Genomic DNA, 19,704 nt, shown 5'->3' on the forward strand with positions numbered 1-19,704 from the left:
GCTAAGCGAAAACTATTTCCCCCGTAATGAATGTCCAAGCGCAGTCAGAATTGGGTTACAAACAACTTGAGGGGACGCCGCCGCGTTACCGTCTCGTCTCGCTCAACCGCGCAGCTCAAGAAAGTAGTTCGGCGTCGACTGCTCACAAGTCGCCTTATGGCGGTGCGCGTTCCCTAAATGAAGGCAACCGCGTTATAGCGTGAACACGCGGGACAGACCCAGTTGTCGTGTGCGGGTCAACTCCCTGAGATAAACTTGCTGCCGACTTCATGCGTTGTATACGCCCAGTGCTCAGCCAATTGTTGTGAGCGTCGCTCCTCTGTCCTCTGTTGTTAATGGAGGGAGACTGCACCCAACTGCCAAGTATCATCCTTCGCGAGCCTCTTCAAAACGCTCACCTTGACACCGCTGGAAGCAGCCATCGGACTTGACCTCACCCCACAACAGTGCAAGTTTAACCGCTCAACATTAAAACACAACGATGGGTCGCTTGCACCAATCGCACAACATCACAGCGTTGACTCTCAACTGTTACTTGTGTAGAGGGGGTCAGATTGTCCAGACATTCGGTTGATACTAATAGGGTTTATTTTTCCAGTATTGTAGATTATTTGAATTACATTTGTTTGGGCGTCAGGGTGGTGCAGTGGTCACGCCCGTGCATGGCATCTTCTGAAGGAGTGCCTGGCATCGCTTTCCTAATTCTGGTCCCTTTCTCTGCATGGGTTTACTCCCATAGCAAAACAACAACAAAAACATACACTGTAACTGGTACTAGCCAAACATCTGGGATTGTTTTTGTTATGCTGCCTTGCCCAAAATGGCATTTGGTGATAAAAAAATTTGGCAGGAATTGATGCACTAATGCAATTTGAACTCTTATATATTTTCATTTCATGACTTGCTTAGCGTTCATATTCTTGGTAAAGTCACGTAAATAGAAAACAAGAAATAAAATTCAAATTAAATTAAAAAAAAATTAAAAAATAACAAATAAAAAATAAATTGAAAATAATAAAAGCAAAAAACCCAGGACGTTTCAATCGCAACACAAGTGGTCTTTATTTTATTGTTTTTTGTTTTCTATTTACGTGACTTTACCGAAAGAACCAAGAATATGATTTCCTGCAGTCACGAAAGTTTTAAGTCAAAATTTGCTTCGCGTTCCTTTACTTTGCCCTCCTATCTGTTTGTATTGCTGTTTGTTGTTGTAACTTTCTGACTCGCCCCGACTGGACATCTGTGAAAAAAAGAGCTTCATAGCTCATCAGATTCGTCCAGCCTAATTAAAGATTCTGATTCTAACATTAACTGACCCAGTTTTCGCGCGGATATCATGGCCAGGATGCGGAACAAAGGGACCCCCGGTCACACTCACGTGGAATGCCTAGGGCATTGCACAGCAATTAAATGGACTAGTTTTGTGAGATTTATTTGGTGGCTTAGGGAAGGCCTTTATTCAACAATGTATATCATGGCCGATAAGAATTTTTATAGTTATACACCATAGCCCACGATTTCCTGCACCGTTCATTCACTTGAGGAGACTGCGCATGGTGGAGATGGATTACCCTCGGTATCCTGTCCCAAAGTAATTCCAGTGGTTCAGGTAGTGGAAGAGTTGCTAGAGCTTCTGGTTATTGCCGAAGCCTTGTGACTTTGGGATGAGAGCGTGGTAGGATGAGTGAAGCGTAGAGCTAAAGCTCCTGGAACATCCTGTACCCAAACAACACCAAACATTCAAAATCTTACAATGCTGCTGTTCCAGCACAAACAACATAACAATGAACACATTTTAACAAATTCAACGTAATGCAGGTAATTGAGTGGCTCGAGGTTAATTTCAATGTCAGAGCACCGAGCCAATGCCATTGAGGTCCTCCATTCAAAATTCAGTGAGCCATCTATCAACAAACGTTCCTGCGAATTAAGTGCAGGAATGCTGTGGTCTCAACTTGGTCACCAATGGCTGCACAGTAAACATCATGTCAAATGTGTTTTTGTTCACTGAAGCATATCCCAGCTCTGAGGGTTTGAATTCCATTTGACGTGTAATGAATTATCTTCAGCTTGGATTTCTGGTAAAGCACATCAGTGGCAACTTGTCTCTGAAACAGGGGTTCCTTGTTCGACAAACTGTGTTTCTGGAACATTCAAGCATCCTCAAGTGCCGTGGATAAGTAAGAGTTTTATCGTTCCACTATTGTTTTGTTGACTGTATCAGCTTTAACAGGATTTGCCCAAAACGCCTTAGCAAGGAAGGATGAGTCTTTGTAAGTTAGCAAATAGAGAGGGTGGAGACCTCAGCATGTAGACATCTCAACCACAACTCTACCTGGTCTCTGTTATTTATTAAATGAGCCAGCCCTTGCCACACTGAGGTTATACGAATGAACCTTGCATGCCACAGACAGGGCAGTGAACGGCAGTTGCTGCTATTGTTTTGGTTGTTTGTAGCTTTTTTTTGTACCCAGCGATGGCAAGCTCGTACTCCGAGTGCCCATAGAAGGAGGCTGGGTCAAAGATGACGGGCCCTTCATTAATCTCTGCAGCATTCCCAGTCCATATATCACTGTGGAGCAGTGCCAGAACCACCTCTACGTCCCGGAAAAAATCCCCCAACCGAAGCTGCACACCACGCAAAAAACAACACCGCTTTATTCATGATAACGTTTTTTTCGAGTTAGATCGCATAAATTTACATGCGTCGTACACCCACCTCCAATTGCAATGAGGCAATTGCCAGAAGTCAAAACGCTTCTGGCAATTGCTTGATGATGCTGGTTGTAATCACCAGCGAAAGGTCGTACTCATTTTAAAATGTTCCGCGTTTCCTCTCTAACACACCAGAGTGCCGAAGCAATAACATAAATGGCACGTTCTGTTCATGTCAGAAACATTACTAATGGGCGATCTAAGCCAAAAAAAACTTTATCATGAATAATATTGGTCGCGAAAGCCTGCGTGTGAAACACCACTTTACCTTTAAAGTCACCTCGAAAACCCACTGCGATCAAATGGGTTTCCCATATGGCTGTGCACATGATGAGCTACACTGCTGCATGTATTAACTCTTTCCTGCTCAGAGATGACCGCAAGTTGCGGGGTGCATCCCGTTCACCGCTGAATCTCGTGTACGTCATCGGAACGTAATAGGAAGTAAATATTAATTAACTTTATTAGTACCGAGGATCCCACAAGGCCGTGCGGGAACGTGTGTAGCACAGTTTGGTACCAGCTATAATAGAGTGCTGTCCTGTTGCTACGGTGCTCTGCGGCGAGTACAATGTCTTTAAAAACAACGGCGCTATGCCTCTCTAAATAAAATTACCGCTGAACCGCTTGCGGGTTCCGAGATTCGGTGGTGAACGAGACCCATCCTGAAATGAGCAGTCGTCTCGGAACAGGAAAGGGTTAAGGGCGAGAGTGAAACAGCTTACGAACCTGAAGCCGAGACCAGAGCTCGCGGGTTTCCCGTTCACCGTAGTCCTTCTCTATCATGTCCAGCTGAAGCTGCAGTTGCTGCCGTGAGAAGAACGTCACCCAGTCCTCCTGCCACTCATTCAGCTGGTGGCATAAATATAGTTTTATTACGGACATTTAGAAACATAAGCAAATAATACCTACTTTATTTGGCCAATCCTTGACCTAAAACAGTGATATTCACTCATTTTCGGAGGGGGGCCACTTTCGCGAATAAGACATTATCAGTGAAAGAGCCATCTCACATTTGAAACCATTGGGGGATTTGACAGCATGATGGGTGTTTTCACTTGTGTGTATTGTCGGGGACTGCACGTCAGGGGTCGCAGTAAAAAGGACACCAGGGACTGCCACCGGCCCACGGGCCTTGCAATGAAGAACACGGACTTAAGATGTCACCCAGAAACGTTGAATTTTACGTACAAATGGCTGGGTAATTCTTAAGACATAATTCGACACTCATGTTATGTACCGATTATCATGCTGTAGTCTTTGAACATCTCATTTTAGCCACCAATTGATATCCTCATAAAAAAATTACAACAGCATTGATCCTAACGATAGGTTCTGCGCTTAATTCCCACACCTCCGTTTAGCACGGTTGGCTATGTACGGTGGAAAGGAAGTTCAACATACATTCATACAAGTCTCTCAAACCCGGCTGAGTGTAATTGGTAATTAGCGAAAACATAACTGATTACGTGAACACTGGTTATGCAAGATCGATCTCTGAGGGAACTTCAGTGATATCTGGTGATGTCAGTTGTAACTGTGTGCCCTGTTATCAATGGTACAACTGTGTGCAATGGAAGAAAATATATGCATTTTTTTATCAAATATATTGTTTTATAAATTTGTGTACTTGCACAAGATAAAATGTACGCCAATCTAGTTCTTCTTAAAATGTAACCTTAAACCAATGTTACCATCATCAGTGGTTAATAGAATATTACACAAAGGACTCTCATATTTCTACGATGTAATACTAATTAGACTGACATCTGAACAACAGCTGATTTCACCGCTCCATGATAAAACTAATTTAATCAAGTAAACATTATTGCCGTTCCTATAAAACTTTGGTCACCCAGGCTGTCCTTCAACAAAAGGGTATATTAAATCTATAACATAGTTTTTTCTGGGTTAGATCGCATAAAAATGAATGAGCCGTTAAACCTACCACCACCTAACAGCCAATTAGTAAGGTTGTCACGTAAACGGAACATGCCAATCCGCTACTTGAACAGCAAACCGAAGTGTTGGAGAGAAAATCCACAACATTTACAATCTGAGTATGACGTTTCGCTGGTATTTACAACTATCATCATTAGGTGGACAGCCAAAATCATAGAGAAATCCTCCTGTTTCATTCCTTGGAGGGATAGATGTGATGACGTCACTTGTGAGCCCTTCACGAATTGGAATGTTCTGTTTATGTGACAAACCTTACGAATTGGCTGTCGGTGGCGGGTTTAACGACAAATTTATATTTCAACGATCTAACCCAAAAAAAACCGATATTATGGATGATATTGGCCGCGAAAGCCTACGTGTTAAACGGGTATATTCAAATTTAAATGGGCTACAACCAGTTTCATGACTTTAAAGCGGAGATCACATGTGGGATGTAACCACAGCATATAGCCGTATGAAACCCACATACTCTACATCCTCCTGCCCAGGGTCTATACCTGTTGGGAGAAATTTAAGACTGAAATTTTTATCAAAATCTGTAAAACACATGAGAACCTTAATTTAGCAGTCTCAAACTGACTGGGACCCCTGTCGTGACGGAGCAGCTGAACATTGCACAAAATCATCAACGCATATACAGATATATACCAAGGGTGACCAACTTTCCTGACCCTACCAGCAGCATACCATAATCTTCAGATGGCCGCGGGAGCCACAAGAGATAAAGATTAGCCATACAGAAGTTGACTCGTGTCGACTGGCTGTGGAATTTTGACTTTAGAAATCTCAGTGCCCTGGGAGTACTCATGGCCTGCCTCCGATACCAGATTGTTCTCACTTCATATAAAGTTAAATTGAAGAGTTACAAATTAGCAGCGCCTCTGCAGAGCCACACTTGAACTGCCCAGGAGCCACATGCAGATGCCGAGCAATGGTCTGGCCAACCATGGTATTTTCTGTACATTATAGACTTGTAAATCTAGCGTATATAAATAATTAGCTGAAAACATTTATTTTAGCATTTACTCTATTGCCCTTTAATGAATGAATAGCAAAACTACATGAACTCTCTCCTAAAGCCTTCTTTTGGCTAGCAGACCTTGACATTTATCTCCTGAACATATTGTGATTATATTCTTGGTTCTTTCGGCAAAGTCACGTAGAAGGGAAATAATACAAATAAAACATAATATAATAAAATTCTCACGACATTTCGGCCACAACGCAAACAGCCGTCCTCAGGTGAAGAAACAGAGCTGTCGGAAAGACAGCGTCTTAATGAACACTACCCAGCGTTCATTAAGACGCTGTCTTTCCGACAGCTCTGTTTCTTCATCTGAGGACGTCTGCTTGCGTTGTGGTCGAAACTTCGTGAAAATTTTATTATATAATGTTTTATTTGTATTATTTTATTATTTCCCTTCCACGTGACTTTACCGAAAGAAACAAAAATATGAATCCCTGCAGTCACGAAAGCTTTAAATCGAAAAATATTGCGATTAGCAAAAATATAAAGGGACGCAATGTTGAATGCTCTAAGTCTCCTTTGCAGAAGAGTTTGCCCTGATGGACTTAAATACAGATACTTTTAATAGCCATAATTCATATATTACCCAACATAATTCATATTCTGAAAAGTACATTGCACACACATGAACAATACAGTTCCCTTCATCACAAAGATGGCTAAAACAAAGAGATGAATGTGATTAGGTGTGGAAAAGCATGACCGCTGGCTGGCTAGTTGTGTTCATGTATGAAATAATGACAGCATGTGTCTATCTCATTCACTAGCTCAATCGCTTGATTTTTACGATTAATAAACAGCTGTATGAAATGTGTGTTTGTTTACACACAAATCGCCTGTTTACACATATTCATTAGATCCGATTAGCATGCCTACTCTCAGTGCGAAGGAATGTCAACATAATACATAGTTGACATGATGCTAGGGTTGGATCGGTGGGCCTAGTTTTCCACATGTTTTACATTTTCATGATTCAATACCGATAGTTTCTCTTCCTTGTGAAGCCTCTCTCCAATCTTCCTGTTGTGAAGGTGCATTTCAGCCAGATGCTGCCCCAACAAGCCTGAGCCCCTGTCAGAGTGTACAACACAATAGACCTGTCAAAGAAAACATTAACTTTATCATGTCAACAAACCCCAAGTAATAATTCATATGCAAACTAAACTACATCATATTTGTCCAGGTGGTCTGTGGCCAAGAACCTCGCTTGAAAATACGAATATATCAGTTCACATTCTGGTTTAGGTGACTCAAAACAATATTCTTCTGGGGTTTATACAATGAGTGTTACTTCCTGGGAAGTCAATCCTATGTAGACTATAAATGAAACCATTTTTTATATTACCAGAGCTATTTTTCAGAACCGACCTGGCCACAAATGATAGCCTAACGAAGTGGCTTATCACATGGAAATGTATAGCAGCCAAATGCTCAAAATACTCATGTTTCTAAATGTGCAGGGAAAAACTGGAGAAACCGGAGAAAAATCTGCACGACCACGGGGAGAACATGCAAACTTAAAATATACAGCAGGCGTCAAGGTCGGGATCGAACCTACGAAGTCCAATATACCAGGCGAGGCAGTTAACATCTCCTAGCCACCATGGCGCCCCATTCTCTGACTTATCCACCCACCCACCCACTCGTAAAGCCACCCACTCACTCACCCTGCCACGTACTGAATCTCTAAACCAACAACTCAACCACCCACTCACTCACCCTGCCACGTACTTAATCTCTAAACCAACAACTCAACCACCCACCCACTCATCCAACCTCTCACTTACTAAACCAGCCACTCACCAACCCACCGACCCACTCATCCACCTATTCACTTAAAATAGTTCAACTACAATTGAATTATTTTAAATTCACCAGGCAAGGCCCACTGAGCTATATAGATCCTTGTCGGAAACGACGTGGCAAACAAATGATAGCTCAAAGAAGTGGCTTATCACGTGGACATTTATAGCAGCCAAAGCCTCTAAATGTATATTTCTAAATATGCATGAAAAACTCGGAGGTCCCAGAGAAAAATCCATGCAACCACAGGGAGAACATGCAAACTCCAAATATACAGGCGTCACGATCGAGATCGAACCCACGATGTCTTATACAAATGGCGAGGGAGTTAACATTCCGCTACCCTGGCGCTCCACTCTGACTCAGCCTCCCACCCACCCACTCAAACACCCAGCCAAGCACTCATGAACCCAATCACCGTGGCACCCACTTAATCGCGAAACCCACTCACTCATCAACACACCCAGCCACTCACTTAACCACTTACCTACGAACCCACCTGCATACCCCCCACTCACTAACTCAACGACCCACTCACTCAACACTCCACTAACCCACCCAATCACCTATTCATGCCCCAAATCACACACTGACCCATTCACCCACTTAATCTATAACTCATGCACTCATCCACCCACCTGCTCACCAGCCACTTATCTACTCACCCACCCACTCATCCTGCCACCTACTCAACCTCTAACCCACCCACGCACCGAACTACCCACCTACCCAATCACCCATCCAATAAACTACAACTAAACTATTTTGTATTTTACCAGGTAAGCCCCACAGAGCTATATAAAACATTTTAGAAGTGATCTGGTTACAACTGATACGTGAACGAAGTGGCTTATCAAGCTGACATTTCTTCTAAACAAATCTTGACTCTAAATGGGGAGGGATGAATCTGGAGGACCCGGAGAAAGATCTACGAAGACACAGGCAAAACATTAAAACTCATAATATACAGGCAGCAGGGTCAGAATCGAATACACGATTTCCTGTATACTTAGTGAGGTAGTTAATATCTCACCATAGTGGCACCCCGCTCTCTGACCCACTCACCCAATTACACACTAACTCACCCACTCAACCTCCCACATTAACTTACCCACCCACCAGTCACTCCCCCATTCACCCAACCACCCCCTCACTCACCCAACCACGCACCAACTCACCTACCCACTAACTCACCCACCCATCTTCTCCCGCACTCAGCCAGCCACCCGCTCAATCACGTGCCGACTAACTTACTCACACACTCACCGACCAATACACCCATTCACCCATTCACTTACCCACCCACAATCTCACTAGCCAAGCCAACCACCCAGCCCCTCACTCACCCACTTATTCAATCACTCACTACCCCACACACTCACCCAACCACTTGCTCACTTACCCATACGCTAACCCAACCACTCACTCACCGACTCACCCACCCACTAACTCATCAAAATTAATTCTCAACCACTCACCCAACCACCCACGCAATCTCATACCCACTAACTCACTCACCTACCCATTTATGCACTCACGCACCCACTTACTCACTCACGCACCCACCAACCAACCCACCTACCCATCTCTTCACTCACTCACCCACCCACACAGTCAATCACTCACCTACATACCTACCCACTAATACTCACCCACTCATCCAACAACGAACTCACCAACCCACCCGCCGACTCACTCAGGTACTAACCCACTCAACTTATAACCCACACACTAACCACCTAACAACCTACCCACACACTCACTCACTCACCCACACACTCACTCACTCATCCACCCACCCAAACATCCACTCACCCACCCACTAATTCACCCACCCACTCACTCCCTCATCCATCCACTCACCTACTCGCCCATCCACTCACTTACTCAATGAGCCACTCACCTTCTCACCCAGTACTTACACATCAACTGACTCTGCCACCCACTCAATTCCTAACCCACCCACTCACCCAACCAGCTGCCCACTCCCTCAGCCACTCACCTACTTACCCACCCCACTTACACATCCACTTACCCTGCAATCCACTCAATTTCTAATCCCCCACTCACCCAACCACCCGCCCACTCATCTACTCACCCATTACCACGGAATTATTCACCCACCCATCAGTCAACCACCCAATAATTCAACCACTCACAAACTAAATCGCCTATTAATTAAACCACCCACTACCTCAACCACCCACTAACTTAACCACCGAGCCACTCACCCACTCAGCAAGCCACCCACCTATATCTCTAACCCAATATTTCACTCACCCACCGCCCACTCACCTACACACTAAATTATGTTTATTTTACCAGGTTAGGCCCAATGAGCTACGTAGCTCGTTTTCAAAACAACCTTCACCACAAATAAACCGACCATTAAAATTATAGACTGATCATTTCTTTGTCAGTGGGCAAACGTACAAAATCAGCAGAGGATCAAATACTTTTTTCCCTCACTGTACATTGCGGGGGTCACAAAAATATCTCCAAAATCCTGAATAAACACAAAATCCAGGTCCAATTCAACACAGTACAAAAAAATCCGTGATCTGGTTCCATCTGTAAAGGATGTGGTTCCAGACATACAGTACCCGGGCGTTTACAAACTAAAGTGCGTCTGTGGTAGCAGCTACATTGGAGAAACCACACGACATATATCAGACCCCATCCGCGAACATAAAGCAGACTTGAAACACGGTAGGACGAACTCCTCTGCCGTGGCAGATCACTGTTATAATTCAGTGGGCTCACATGACATTGACTTCTCCAAGACAGAGGTTCTTTGCAAGCCAACCGGCTACCATGAGAGATTCGTTCATGAGGCCATCCACATATACAAGCACAGATACAATTTCAACCGAGAAGATGGATTCTGGCTTAGTAACCATTGGAAAGATGTTTTAAACCATTTCGGTTCTTAATTGATTGTATTTTATGGTGATTTTCAGACCGCAGCCCTTTCGCTGGCACTGCCTCTTAATACTTCTCACACCACGGTCAATGGTATGGTTTACAACATGTAGTATAATAATTAATAGTATAACATTGTAATGTTTAACATAACTCATAAGGCAATATATAGCATCGTAATTGCATAATGAATATACATCAGTGTGGTATATAGTTGGGTTCATAGAATAAGACATAGTGTAATATCACAAGTCTAATAGTTTATAATCTAAAGTATAGGGTAGTGTAAAGTAACGCATTGTATAATTCAAAAGTGGAATTTGTCTATGATATGATGTTATACAATGTAGTTTAGATTGGAAGGTATAATATTGTATTATATAGTAGTCCAGTTTACAGCATAGTCATAAGGCAACTCAGGACACAACAGCGCACCTTGGCTGTTGCACTTGCCCCTTTTCTTGTTTCCTCTCTGCCTGTGTTCCCAGCCCCCTCCCTCCTCCTCTCCGGAGGTGATGCAGGTAACATGCAAATTCATATTTTAACTCCGCCCACACAGCTTAATAGACGCGGTCCTTGCATGTCAGCGTTCATTCAAGCTCTGTCTTCCGGACAGACCTGTCTCTTCACTTGAAGAAGGCCACTTGTGTTGTGGCCAAAACGTCGTGAGAATTTTATTGTCTTATTTAATTTTATTATTTTATTCCCATTCTACGTGACTTTACCGAAAGAACCGAGAAGATGAATCCTTGCAGTCATGAAAGCTTTAAACTGAAATTTACTTTTTATTTCACCAGGCAAGGCCCATTAAGCTATATAGATCCTTTTCAGAATAGACCTGGCTACAAATGATAGATATACGAGTGGCTTATCACAGATACATTTATTGCAGCCAAATCCTCTAAACACATGTTGCTTCTAAATGCAGAGGGAAAACCCTGAGTATCTAGAACAAAATCCAGGCGACCACGGGTGAGAACTTGCAAACTCCAAATATACAGGCGACAGGGTCGGGATCGAATCTACCACCTCCTGTATACTAGGCAAAATAGTGAACATCTCACCACCTTGGCGCCTCACTCTCTGACTCAGCCATCCACTCACTTACACGCTAACTTACCCACTCAACTTCCCATGTTAAATTACCCACCCAGCCGTCACTCACCCATTCACTCACTCACCCAACCCGTCACTCACCCCTCCACTAACCCACCCACTCACTCATTAACTTGCCCACCTATCTTCTCAACCACTCACCCAGCATCCCACTCAATCTCATACCAAACTAATCTACACACACCCACACACCCACTCACTGACCCACTCACTTATGCACTCGCCCAACCACCCACTTACTCCCTCATGCACTCACCAACCCACCCACCCATCTCCTCACTCACACACCCACCCCATCAATCACCCACCCACTAACTAACACCCACACACTCACCTACTCACCCACTCACCGACCCAGCACTCACTCACCGAGCCACTCAATTGCTAACCCACCCACTCACCCACCCACCTGCCCACTCACTCACCCACCCACCTGCCCACTCACTCACCCAGTCACTAACGCACTCACTCAATGTATAACCCACCCACTACCCACCTAACCTCCTTCCCACACACTCATTCACCCAACCACATACCCACCCACACTCACCCATACACTCACCTACTCGCCCAGCTGCTCAATAATTTACCGAGCCACTCACCTAATTACCCAGCCACTCACCTACTCACTCACCCACTTACACATCCACTCACCCTGCCACCCACTCCATTTCTAACCCACACACTCACCCAACCACCTCCCACTCCCTCAGCCACTCACCGACTCACCAAATCACCCACTACCCAAATAACTAATCATCCACCCATCACTCAACCAAACAATAATAAAGCCACCCAATAATTAAACCACCCATTAACTCAACCACCCACTAACTCAACCAGGTTTATTTTACCAGGTCAGGCCCACTGAGCTATAAATATCGTTTTCAGAAGCACCATCGCCAAAAATTATAGCTCAAAAAAGTGGCTTATCATGTATACATTTATAGCAACCAACTCCTCTAAATACATGTTTCTAAATGTGGAGGGAAATCTACAGGCATTAGGGTCAGGATCGAACCCACAACCTTCTGTATACGAGGCGAGGTAGTTAACATATCGCCACTGTGGCCCCCCACTATATGACTCTCCCACCCACTAACCCACACAGTCACCCACTCACTTAAATACCCACCGTCACATGCATCCAGGCACTGACTCACCCAGCCACTCAGTACCCATAAACCCACCCAGGCACTCACCCATGCACTTGCCCACTCACCCACCCACCCAATTATCCACAAACTAAACTAAATGTTAAATATTTTTTTTTTATTTTACCAGGTCAGGCCCACAGCAAAATAGATATTTTTCAGAAGCCACGTGACCACAAATAGCAGTTCAATGAAGTGGCTTTTCACGTAGAAGCTAAATTCTATAAATGCATGTGTCTAAATGCAGCAGGACAACCCGGAGAACTCTGATTAAATGTCACGCGACCACAGGAACAACATGCACACTCCAAATTTCCAGGCGTCAGGGTCGGGATTGAACTCACAACCTCCTGCATAAAATACGAGGAAGTTAACATCTCGCCACAATGGCACTCCACTATCTGACGTAGCCACCCACTCACCCACCCACTCACAACAAACCCACTCAACCCTGACAACTACTCAATCTCTAACCCACCAACCCAAGCACACAACAACCCACCTACCCATTCACCAACCCAGCCAATAAACTAAACTAATTTTATTTTACCAGGTAAGGGTCACAGAGCTATATACTGTACATCACTTTCAGTAGTGACCTGGTTACAAATGATAGGCCAACGAAGTGGCTTATCACGTAGACATTTATTGCAGCCAAATCCTATAAATGCATGTTGATTTTATATGCAGAGGGAAAACCCGGAGGACATGGAGAAAAATCCATGCGACCAAGGGGAGAACGTGCAAACTCCAAATATACAGGCAGAAGGGTCGAGATCGAAACCACAACCTCCTGTTTTCCAGGTGAAGTGGCTCGCATCTCACCACAATGGCGCTCCATTCTCCGACTCTCCCATCCATGAACCCACACACCCACCCACTCAAATACCCACCCATTAACTCAACAACCCATGAACTCAACCACCCACTAACTCAACCAGCCACTTACTCAACCAGCTACTTACTCAACCACCCACAAACTCAACCACCGAGCCACTCACACACTCACCAAGCCACTCTCTCAATCTATAACTCACACTCATGCATCCAGCTACTCACCCATCCACTCATCCACCCACCCACACACCAACCCACTCACCCACGCACCCAGCCAATCATAAAAAAACACTGAACTAAAACGATTTTTTTTTCCAGGTAAGGCCCACAGCTATATAAATCTTTATCAGAAGCAATCTGCCCACAAATAACAGCTCAATGAAGTGGCTTTTCACGTAGAACGTTATAGCAGCCACATTCTATAAATGCATGTTTCTAAATACGGAGGGACAACCCGGAGAACCCGGAGAAAATTCCACCCGACCATGGGGAGAAGATGCAAACTCCAAATGTATACAGGCTTTAGGGTTGGGGGGAACCTACGAACTCCAATATACCAGGCGAGGGAGTTAACATCTCACCACTGTGGCGCCTCATTATCTGACTCACCCACCAACTCAACTACTAAAGCCACCCACACACTCACTCACCCACTCACAAACCCACTCATTCACTAACCCACTGACTCATCAACACACCAAGCCACTCACTCAAGAACTTACCTATGCACCCACCTACACACCCACTCACTCTAAATATACAGACGTCAGGGTCGGGATCGAACCCATGACCTCGTTTATAAAAGACGAGGCAGTTAACATCTCGCCACCATGGCACTCCACACTCCGACTCAGCCACCTACTCACCCACCCACTCACAAACCCACCCACTGGATCTCAAACACACTCACTCACCAATTTACCCACCCACTCACCCTGACACCCACTCAATCTCCAACTGACCCACCCACGCACTCAAAATCCCACCTACCCACTCAACCATCCAATAAACTGAAACTAAACATTTTTTTTTTTTACCAGGTAAGGCACACAGAGGTATAGCAAGTGACCTGGTTACAAATAATAGGTCGACGAAGTGGCTTATCACGTAAACATTTATTGCATTCAAATCCTTTAAACGCATGTTGATTTGAAATGCGGAGGGAAAACCCGGCTATTTTAATGCACACAATGGACCAGAAGGACAAGCGCAAAGGGTTCACATAATGCGCATGCATAATGTACGTTGACTCATTAATCTCTCCCCCCCTCCCCACTTTGCATCAAGAGCGCCAAAGTGTGGTCACCACATCTATGCCTCTTTATAAGGAACGAAACAGACTAACTTCTCCACAAATCTGGCTGTCGCCTGATGAAGCTAGTTGTAATTACTGGCGAAAAGTTGTACTCAGATTGTAAATGTTGTGGCTTGACTCTCCAACACACCGGTGTGCTGTACTAGTGATAAATTGGCATGTTCTGATTACGTGACAACCCTTACTAGTTGGCTGTGTCGGGTGGTGGTGGGTTTTAACGACACATTTATATATTTATGCGATCTAACCCAAAAAACCCTCTATTATGGATAATATTGGTCGCGAAAGCCTACGTGTAAAACAAATCCCAAGGAATAAAAAAAATCGATGCGACCACGGAAGAAGATGAAAACTCCAAATATACAGGCTTCAGGGTCGGGATCGAATTGATTACATCCTGTATTCTGGGCGAGGGAGTTAACATCTCGCCACTGCGGTGCCTCATTATCTGACTCACCCACCCGCTCAACTACTAAAGCCACCCACACCCTCACTCACCCACTCAAAAACCCACTCACCCTGCCACCCACTCGCTCATACAAATCGGGCATCAATACCGTTGCTTTGTATGATCTGTGAAACGCAGAATATTGCAGATAAAATCGGACATTTCGAGCTTGCTGCAGGATCGATTGAGTGGAATCAATACAATTAGTCTTGATTCACGATCAACAAAGACCATATATAGGAAAATCTCTGATCGGTGATTTGGATTGCATCATATTGCAGCGCCCCTTTGATGATGTTATAAAGCACTTGCCCCAACAGTCTGTTAAAGGCTACACGGGGGATCTTTGTGTGCGAGTAGCTCACAGATGCTTGAGAGATCTGGGCACTGTCCGATCATCAGTGAGCTCCTCCGGCAGGCGAGGCTGAGTTGGCTGTTGTCTGTGCATTAAGAGGTGTTAAATATCCCACGCAGAGGAGTCTGCTTATAGGACAGATAAAAGGTTCATCTTCTTTGGTTCTTTCGGTAAAGTCACGTAGAATTAGAATAAAATAATAAATTGATAAAATAAAATAACACAATAATATTTTCCCGACGTTTCGGCCACAACACAAGCGGCCTTCATCAGGTGAAGGGACGAGACTGTCTGGTAGGACAACGCTGGAGTGTTGTCCTACCAGACAGTCTCGTCCCTTCACCCGATGAAGGCCGCTTGTGTTGTGGCCGAAACGTCGTGAGAATATTATTGTGTTATTTTATTTTATCAATTTATTATTTTATTCTAATTCTACGTGACTTTACCGAAAGAACCAAAGAAGATGAATCATTGCAGTCACGAAAGCTTTAAATCGAAAGATAAAAGGTTCTTCACGTACCGTGTCCCGTGTCACCTAAACGTTAAATGGGGCCCCGGTAAATTCAGTGTCCACCGCTGAATCATCTTTCACCATCACCACTCGTCCATGAAGGCCAATGCGACGAGGCCATAGATAGACGGCGCGTTATAACGGAGAAGGGGGGGACCAGGAGAAACGTCGTACTACGTGACATCACAACACCCTGCACACAACCGTAGTGGCAGATTAGGGTGCGCATCATTCACGAATATGTGGTTTAAGTGGTTGAGAGTAGATTTTGGTGTAAACTGATCACGATGCTTTGCGTGGCCTGCATTTAAAATGTTATGTGTGGGTGCGTGAGCAGATATGAGTGGGTGAGTGCGTCAGTAAGCCGGTAGATGAGTATGTGGGTGGATGGAGGGGGATGGGCGGGAACGCCATGGGCTGGAGTGGAGGCGGACTGATGCGTTACGGGAGGATATGGAGCTGAGTGGGCTTTGCCGACGACTGGTACCAGCGGTGTCGGGATCGGCCTCTGCGGGGGAGGCTCGTGAAGGACGCTTCTACTGGGCAGTTGGAGACAGTCGCCCTCCACCAACAACGGAGGAGTGACGCTCACAACAACGAGCGGAACACCGGATGATAAATATGCAGCAATTTGGCACAGTACGGGGTACAGGTGGTGCATCTGCCAGTCATCTCAGTCAGCCAACCCATGGCACCTGGGTCTGTTCCAGGACCTCCGGTCAGCGAGCCTTCGACACTTCACGTGGCTTCAAAGTGCACCTGGCCTGGCACAGGCGCCGTGGTGACGTCACTGTCACATATTGGCGAATGGCGAAGGTCGATAACGCGGCGGTGGTTGTGAGAAATGCCATTTTGGGGGGGGGGGGGGCGCCAAACCTGACCAGCTGTAAACCTCACGTCGCCTCGCAGCCACACAGTGGCAACAGGGAGTTCTGGATGGGTGCAAGGGGCTGGTAATCCCCCTCCACCTTCAACTAAATAACCACACACGCGAGCCCTTGGGGCTCTCTGTGAGTCGATGGATCTGTGTGTGGTGAGTCTATGGGTCTCTGTGAGAGTCCGTGGGTCTCTGTGTGGTGAGTTTATGTGTGTCTGTTTTATGAGTCTATAGGGCTCTGTGCGAGTCTGTTTGATTCGGTGGTTCTCTGTGTGATGAGTCTATGCGTTTTTGTATGACTCTATGGGTCTCTATGTGGTGATTCTATGGGTCTGTTTGGTGAGTCTATGGGTCTCTCTCTGAGTCTATGGGTCTCTGTGGGGTGAGTCTATGCGTCTTTGTGGGGTGAGTCTATGCGTCTCTGTCTGATGTGTCTATGGGTCTCTGTGGTGAGTCTATGGGTCTCTGTGGTGAGTCTATGGGTCTCTGTGGTGAGTCTATGGGTCTCTGTGGTGAGTCTATGGGTCTCTGTGTGAGTATGGGTACGATTGAGTCTATGGGTATCTGTCTGGTGAGTCTATGTCTCTGTTTGGTGAGTCTATGTCTCTGTTTGGTGAGTCTATAGGGCTCTGTGCGAGTCTGTGGATCTGTTTGAGTCTGTGGTTCTCTGTCTGATGAGTCTATGGGTCTCTGTGGTGAGTCTATGGTTCTCTGTGCAAGTCTGAGGGTATGTGCGTGGTGAGTGTATAGGTCTATGTGTGATGACTCTATGGGTCTCTATGTGATGGATATCTGTGGTGCACATATCCTGGCACAAGCGCCGTGGCGTCATCACCACCACTAAGTGGAGAATGCTCCTACCCCTGCTCCTGCTTGTTTTTGTGCTCGGGAAGGAGAGAGAAAACTAGACTAAGGTCCACTGAGCTAAACATCTCTTCTTCAGAAGCGATTTGGCACCAATGATAGCTCAACGAAGTGGCTCATCATCACAGTCACGAAAGTTTTAAGTAAAAACTTTAAACGAATGTTTCTAAATGTGGAGGGAAAAACCGGAGGACCCGGAGAAAAAGTCCACACGACCACGGGGAGAGACAGAGACACGCAAACTCCAAATATACAGCAGGCATCAGGGTCGGGGTCGAACCCACAACCTCCTGTACACCAGGCGAGGTAGTTAGGGGGGAAAGCAGAGACAGCGAGAGAGAGGAGAATTAGTCAAACTCACACTCAGTATTACTAACTAACCATGATACACTCGCCATGATACTCACCATCATACTCACGCATTCACCATCATACTCACACACAAGCCCACACACATCAACTGTCGCCATTCACCACTACGTGGCGGTGATGTCCCCACAATAACTCAGGTGCCAAGGTTTGACGGCTGTGCCAGGCTAAGTGCAGGAGGAGGCCACGGGCCAGACTCAGGTGCCATGGGTTGACTGCTCTGCCTGGCTAGGTACAAGAGGAGGGCTAGACCCTGGTGCTATGGGTTAACTCGTGTGCCACCACCTGCACAACCACCACAATAACAACCACACAACAATAACCACGACCAACAACTGTAACCACAGTTTAACACGTAGGCTTTCGCGACCAATATTATTCATAATAACGGTTTTTGGGTTAGATCGCGTTTATTTATAAATGTGTCGTAACCCTCCACCACCCGACACGGCCAATCAGCAAAAAAAGTGTCACGTTGACAAAAGACAAATAATTCACTACTTTAGCCCACCGGTGTGTTGAAGAGTGAATCCACATTTACAGTTTGAGTACTGGGCTAAAGTAGTGAATTATTTGTCTTTTGTCAACGTGACACTTTTTTTGCTGATTGGCCGTGTCGGGTGGTGGAGGGTTACGACACATTTATAAATAAACGCGATCTAACCCAAAAACCGTTATTATGAACTGTAACCACAACTATAATTTAACCACAACTATAATTCCCATCAGCCACACGGCCCTCTGGGAGTGCCTCTCAACAGCAGCAGCAGCAGGGCCGAGCTCTGCTTGAAGCAAACTCAGCAGAACGTGACGGCTGTGGGCCAGGCGCCTCCTCTGTCTCCCCCCACCGCCGCCGCCGCCACTGCTGATGTGGACACACCGCGCGAGGTTCTCACCTTCAGGCTGAGTCGACGTAGAGGAGGCCCAGCGAGCCGCCGCTTCAGAAGCTTTCGCGAGCCACTGACGGTGGCCGTGAGCTGGAATCCAAATCAGCCGCTCGCCACCCACAATCCACAGCGCGCGCCGCCTCCACTCGGCCCCGGCCTAAGCGGAAGTAGCAGCGGGGGAGGGGGGCGGGGCATGGGGGGTGAGGGGGCGGGTGACGAGGGAAGGGGGTTGGGGCATGGGGGGTGAGGGGGCGGGTCGCGAGGGGGGGCATGGGGGGTTGTGAGGGGGCATGGGGGGTTGCGAATGTGGAGGGGCGGGGGGGGAAGGGGGGTCACGAGGAGGGGCGGGGGGGGGCAGGGGGGGTAGCGAGGGGGAGGGAAATGTCGGGCCATGGGGCGTGGTCGCGCATGGGGAGCAGGGGGGGAGGAGCTCAGGTGTGAGGGGGAGGAGCTCATGGCTCTGACGTCACGGGGGCGTGGTTACTTTGTACCGCCCCCGCGTCTCGTGCCACTTGCTTCCCATTGGCAGTTTGGCCGTTAGA

General features: G+C 46.1%; 1 long non-coding RNA gene across 1 annotated transcript; it reads right to left on the reverse strand.

The window, feature by feature from the left end:
• Nucleotides 1-570: 570 nt before the first annotated feature.
• LOC142922531 (uncharacterized) lies at nucleotides 571-19,308 on the reverse strand. The gene is made up of 4 exons (XR_012940136.1): nucleotides 19,172-19,308; nucleotides 6,685-6,775; nucleotides 3,445-3,567; nucleotides 571-1,716 (listed from the first exon to the last, which is right to left on the reverse strand). It is a non-coding gene; the product is annotated as an uncharacterized LOC142922531 (long non-coding RNA).
• Between the last annotated feature and the right edge of the window lie 396 nt (nucleotides 19,309-19,704).

The sequence above is a fragment of the Petromyzon marinus genome, unplaced genomic scaffold, assembly GCF_048934315.1.
Source record: "Petromyzon marinus isolate PM22_M1 ecotype Great Lakes invasive population unplaced genomic scaffold, UKy_Petmar_22M1.pri1.0 PM_Scaffold_1, whole genome shotgun sequence".
Taxonomy (NCBI): Eukaryota; Metazoa; Chordata; class Hyperoartia; order Petromyzontiformes; family Petromyzontidae; genus Petromyzon; species Petromyzon marinus.